Genomic DNA, 6,000 nt, shown 5'->3' with positions numbered 1-6,000 from the left:
CTTCATGTTTTGTATTTATTTTACTTTGTTGTTTTTATACTTTCCCCCCTGAATTTTTATTTGCATTTTCTTTCCTTTTTAAATACATTTTTGTTTTATTATGAAAATGGGGGTTATTCAAAGTGTGTTATGAGGGCATCTATTAATGACTGAGGTCTGACTCGGGGGGGTTGAGTTTACAAGCTAAAGCAGTAAATCTCCTTGGTCTATGGGTCCTGCTTTGCCTTCCACACAGCTGGACTTCACAAAAAAACTGTCAAATGTCATATTTTATGGTTGCCTGCTGTTGTATGTATATTATTACAAAAAACAACGGAAGAAAAATTCCAAATTCAACTGAATGCATGCAGACAAACAGAAACCATAATATACACAATGAATTGAAATGCTTTTTTTTGTTGTACATTTTGTTTTCAGTGTCATGTAAGTAAGTAAGTAAAGTTTATTTGTTAAGCGCTACCATAGACAGGTAGTCACAAAGCGCTGCACACAGAGATTAAAATAAACAGTACAATAAATAGCAAAATGCACAGTATACACAATATAGAGTTCAAATGTAAATTAAAAATATAAAATGTAAAAAGCATTGGTCAACAGAAAGCTTGTTTAAACAGTAACGTTTTTAACTGTTTTTTAAAGGATTCCACAGAGTCAACCAAAGTAGTTGTAGAGGCAGACTGTTCCACAGCCTTGGTGCCACAGACTGAAAGGCTCTGTCCCCTTTCGTCTTCAGACGTGTTCTGGGAGCAACTAACAAACTCTGAGTCTGTGAGCGGAGACGGCGAGCATTCTCTAAATCTAAAATCTATTGGGAGCCAATGTAAAGAACATAAAATAGGAGTGATGTGAGCTCGCTTGCTAGAGCGAGTTATTAGTCTGGCTGCTGCGTTTTTTATAGCTTGGAGGCGAGAAAGAGATGATTTATCCAAGCTGGTAAACAGGGAATTACAATAATCTAAACGCGATGACACAAATGCATGTAGGATCAGTGCAGCTAATAACTGAAACTTAGCTGCTCTCTTGCCACAGTTTTTTAGGATAGTTTTTTTTCCAAAACATTTTTACAACTTTCCTGATTCTGCACATATTTTATTTTCTCAAGCAAACATAATCTATAACTACATATGTATAAGTAAACAATTCTGCGATTTTAAATTCTACTTTACAAGTAATTGAGATTTACAAGAAATACTTTAAAAAATAAGGAAAATAGTAGCTAAAAATAATTAAATAATTAAGAGGGCAAAGGTTTGGTCTGTTAGTGACATATATGATCTGATGGTGTGCTGGTTAATCTTGTTTGCATTTGTTTCTGTTAACACAAGCCTGAATACACACAGCTGGCCTTTCTGACTATATTCATGTAGCATTGTGATTTCCCAACACACAATGCTGTCATAGAAAGTTTCTCCGGGGTGGATTTTCCTCTCAGAATAGCAGCAGGAATCTCCTGCCACCTTGTGGGTAATGAGGTGTTCCGGTGCCAGTGTGTAAATATAGAAACCATTGAGATTCCTTAAATTTCTTCACATGGCCTCAACTTGACACTGACATTGCAACGGCACACTCACACACAGAGAGAGTATCTTAATGTATAATGTGTGTCAGTGACACTAAATACCCACAAAAAACAGTGACACACACACACACAAGAACTTGACCCAGAAAGCCTTGTGATGGACGGCGTGTTTGCTGACCTTCAGAAAATGTTGTAATGTTAGCACCTCTGTGAGGGAGTGCATGTGTGTGTTTATACTCATGTGAGAGGGCCAGTTAGAGATTTAGAAACCTGGCAGACCTTTAAAGTTTAAAGGTTGGTTTGAACTTTGATTTGACACTCGTGTTAGAATCAGAGACTTACAAATGTGGAGTTCAGAACCAACAGATAACAAATTGTAATGCACAATTATGTATATTTATGGCAGGAAATATCTATATATTCGCAACAAGAGCCACCTGGCACTTTGCTGTCTTCTGTCATGTGATTGGAAAAGGACGACTGAAAAGGAAGTAGGTGCATGTTTCCTTTGTGGGAAATTCTGGAGACCATTAGCACACTCTGGTCTGAGTGGGTATGATTTGGGGTAAGACATTTGTTTGGTTTTTAGCATTGTAGGTGGTCATTATTAGTGTGTGTTTTGGATTTTTTTTTTTTTTTGCTGTGGCCACAAGTTTTTATGGTCAAGTCCATCAAGACCTAGATGTACTCTGTAAACCAGTGTGACACAGCACTAATTCTAAACAGTGCTGAGACCCGACTTGTTTGCAGCACTTGGTAAATGGCCTGCAAATGGCCTGCATTTGTATAGCGCTTTTCTAGTCCCTAAGGACCCCAAAGCGCTTTACACTACATTCAGTCATTCACACACACATTCACACACTGGCGATAGCAGGCTACATTGTAGCCACAGCTGCCCTGGGGCGCACTGACAGAGGCGAGACTGCCGGACACTGGCGCCACCGGGCCCTCTGACCACCACCAGTAGGCAAACATGGGGTTAACAGGTGAATTGATTGCAGTGTTTCTCAAATAGGCTGTGGCAATTTGCAATGCAGTAACATTTGTTTTCACTTTTTGGTTTGATAGGTTGCAAGTTACAGCTTAGATATTTGTAGATTTTATGACTGAAGCTGTCTGGGAATTAATGGGGAATTTTACGTGATTTATGAAATAAATAAATATTACTTATTGATTTATTTTGGGTATTTCATCTTGGTGGTCTCTACTACATATTATTTACAATTTGTGGGACTCTCAATCCTAAAGCTCACCTAACCCTCCACCCTGTTACTTCCCCTACAATGTTAAAATTGAGGTGTGTTGCGTCCAGTAGGGGAAGCTGCTGTAGTGCAACGCAGAGGAAAAACACACACAGAAGAACTAAGCAGCTTAGAAAGAAAAGTGTCTGGACTTTAAGTTTCTTGAAGATGTTTCACCTCTCATCTGAGAAGCTTCTTCAGCTCTAAGACCAACTGGTCTTCAAGAAACTGAGAAGTCCACTCAGTTTTCTTTCCAAGCTCCTTGGATTACCATGACCTAGGTGACTGAGAACCTACACAGACAGGCACACAAGAGTTCAAATTTCCTTTAAAAGTTAGACTTTTAAAGAGAATTTACTCCAACATAATGCAGTTGTTACTATTAGTGTCACAGGAAATCAGAATATGTGATCAGAAATAAGTCCAGTGTGGAAAACACTGGGTATCAGTATTAGGCTCAAGTGCAGCCCTGCTCTCTTATACAGATGCTGTAATGATTATTTAGGTAAAACAGGTAAAACAAGTCTCTGTACTTTTTAGACTATTTAGAGTCAAATTCTATCCATTATCATAATACACGTATTCATGTATACATTAATGTTGCAACTAGTTTGTTTAGTAATAGAGATGGCACGATACCACTTTTTTATGTCCGATACCGATACCGATATCATAAATTTGGATATCTGCCGATACCGATATGAATCCGATATAGTGTTTTTTAATCAACAAAACTGTTTTTTAAATATCTTGCTGCATTTTGTATAAGTTCATACTCAAGTTTAAAACAACAACTACACTAAAGCTATTCTGTTATACCTGTATGCAAAAAAAAATATTTCATAGTTCAGCAATACTGATCAATCTAATAAACTTAAACCTACACCATCCTCCCTATTCTGGTATTTTAAAGAGTACTTAGCATAAATATTAAGCAACCTAACTAATAGGGTTCCAACTCCCAGCAACAACAAAAATAAATAAATAAAAAATAGGGAACCACCCCTCACGCTCCACCTCATGATGCTTAATCGACGTAATCAACCTTAATTTGATGCAGTGTGGAAAAAAAATGCACAGAAATCAATTATTTTTCAAGAAATATTAAATAGATTCAACATCTTTCTTCAACAGAATTGCAGACTGCACAGATGGTACCTTCCCAAAGGAAAAAGTACTATAGCTTACAAGGGTATATTAGACTTAACAGTTACTATATACAGTAATTGACTTCTATTCATTTTACATCAAATTAAAACTTTGGGTGTCAGATAATTATTTATTAAAAGCTAGACATTTTAAATGAGAATAAGAAAGAAAAGTATGTCTTTGTGCCCCCTTTTCCCTGTTAATGCCCTATCGCCCCCCCTGGCTAAACTTTGCTAGATCCGCCCCTGCACAGTTACCAGCGTCAGCTACGTAGAAAAAGATCCTGGTGTAGAAAGTAATTACATTTTTTTATTTTTCTCCGATATCCGATCCAGTAATTTAGGTCAGTATCGGACCGATACCGATACGTAATATCGGATCGGTCCATCTCTATTTAGTAATAGCCATAGTACCACTCAACAGTAAAATAAGTAAGAATTTAAAAGTTGCTGTAAAACAGTGTTGTTTTACAGCAACTTTGATGTTAAAAAAAAAAAAGCTTCAGAGTTTTCGCCTTTTCTCCCTCCATGTAATGTTGCTGTGTGGGCATATGTACACCTAAGCTCTATTTGTCAGTAACTTTCTGTTTAATTGTAGGTGTCTTTCATCCAATCTCACTTCTGCTCTGTAATTATCCTTATTGGTTTCACCTGGATCTTACTACACTCCTATTATACCAGTTCCTAAAAGACCGGACACCTCTGCCCTGAATGACTTCAGACCAGTGGCACTGAAACCAGTCGCTATGAAGTGTCCAGAAAAAATGGTTTTCACACACATCAATCACATGGTCCTGGACACCACAAACCCCCTCCAGTTTGCATACCGTCCCAATCGATCAGTGGATGATGCAACAGCAATAGCCCTGCACCACACTCTGCAACACCAGGAAAGCAGCAAAACATATGTCAGGACGCTTTTCCTGGACTACAGCTCTGCTTTCAACACCATCCGCCCGGGTAAGCTGATCGAGAAGCTGACAGACCTTAGCATCCTGACTCCCACTTGAAACTGGATACTGGACTTTTTGACAGACAGACCACAGGTGGTGAGAATGGGAGGATGTGTGTCTGCTGAGCTCACCGTCAGCACTCGATCTCCACAGGGCTGCTGCCTCTCACAGGACTCTAGTAGACAATGTTCTTGTCTATAGTGTGGAAAATATGTCTGTGAAGGTTCTTAGTCATCCAGGTCTTTGTAGTCAAAGGAGCTTGCAAAGAAAAGCGTCTGGACTTCTTTAAGTTGCTAGAAGACGTTTCACCTCTCATCCGAGAAGCTTCTTCAGTTCCTGAAGTTCCAGACGCTTTTCTTTGCAAGCTCCTTTGACTATAGTGAGGAAAACGACCTCATCCTCAACACAGACAAAACCAAGGAATTAATACTGGACTTCAGGAAGAAACCCCTCTCCCTGCAGCCTCTCATCGTCAAAGTGACAGAGGTGGAGAGGGCCAACAGGCACACATTCCTGGGACTGCAGGTTAAATCACACCTGAGCTGGACTCTCAACACCACAGCAACAGTGAAAAAAGCCCAGCAAAGGCTTTATATCATTCGGCTGCTCAAGAAGGCGGCATGAACCACTGCCCTCTCACCCAGGCCTGATAGGATTGATAGAGAGCATCCTCACTGCAGGCATCACTATCTGATATGGGAACACTACACAGACAGAGAGAAAAACTCTGCAAAGAGTCATAAAGTCTGCAGAGAGGATCACAGGAACAAAACTTCCTTCCATGGACTTTTTGTACACACAACGCTGCCCAAAAAGAGCAGAGAGAATTATTAGGGACTCACACCATCCAGCTCACTCTCTGCTCAGACACAAAAACTGTACATACAGTCTGAGACACACCAGAGCGGACAGCATCATCACACACACAACAAGGTTTTTCAACAGCTTCTTCCCTACAACTGTCAGACTGATGGCAAAACAAAAAACACTGAACACTTTAAATAACAGCACTACCTCACCTTACTTTAATACTAGGAAGTGTATTACAACCCTCTCTGTACAGTGTTTTTATATATAGTAAATACTATGATTGGGGCAGCACGGCAGTTAGCACTGTTGCTTCACAGCAAACACGTCCA

This window comes from Maylandia zebra, linkage group LG3 (assembly GCF_041146795.1).
Source record: "Maylandia zebra isolate NMK-2024a linkage group LG3, Mzebra_GT3a, whole genome shotgun sequence".
Taxonomy (NCBI): Eukaryota; Metazoa; Chordata; class Actinopteri; order Cichliformes; family Cichlidae; genus Maylandia; species Maylandia zebra.
The sequence above is the reverse complement of the archived record's forward strand: the minus strand, read 5'-3'. Positions refer to the sequence as shown.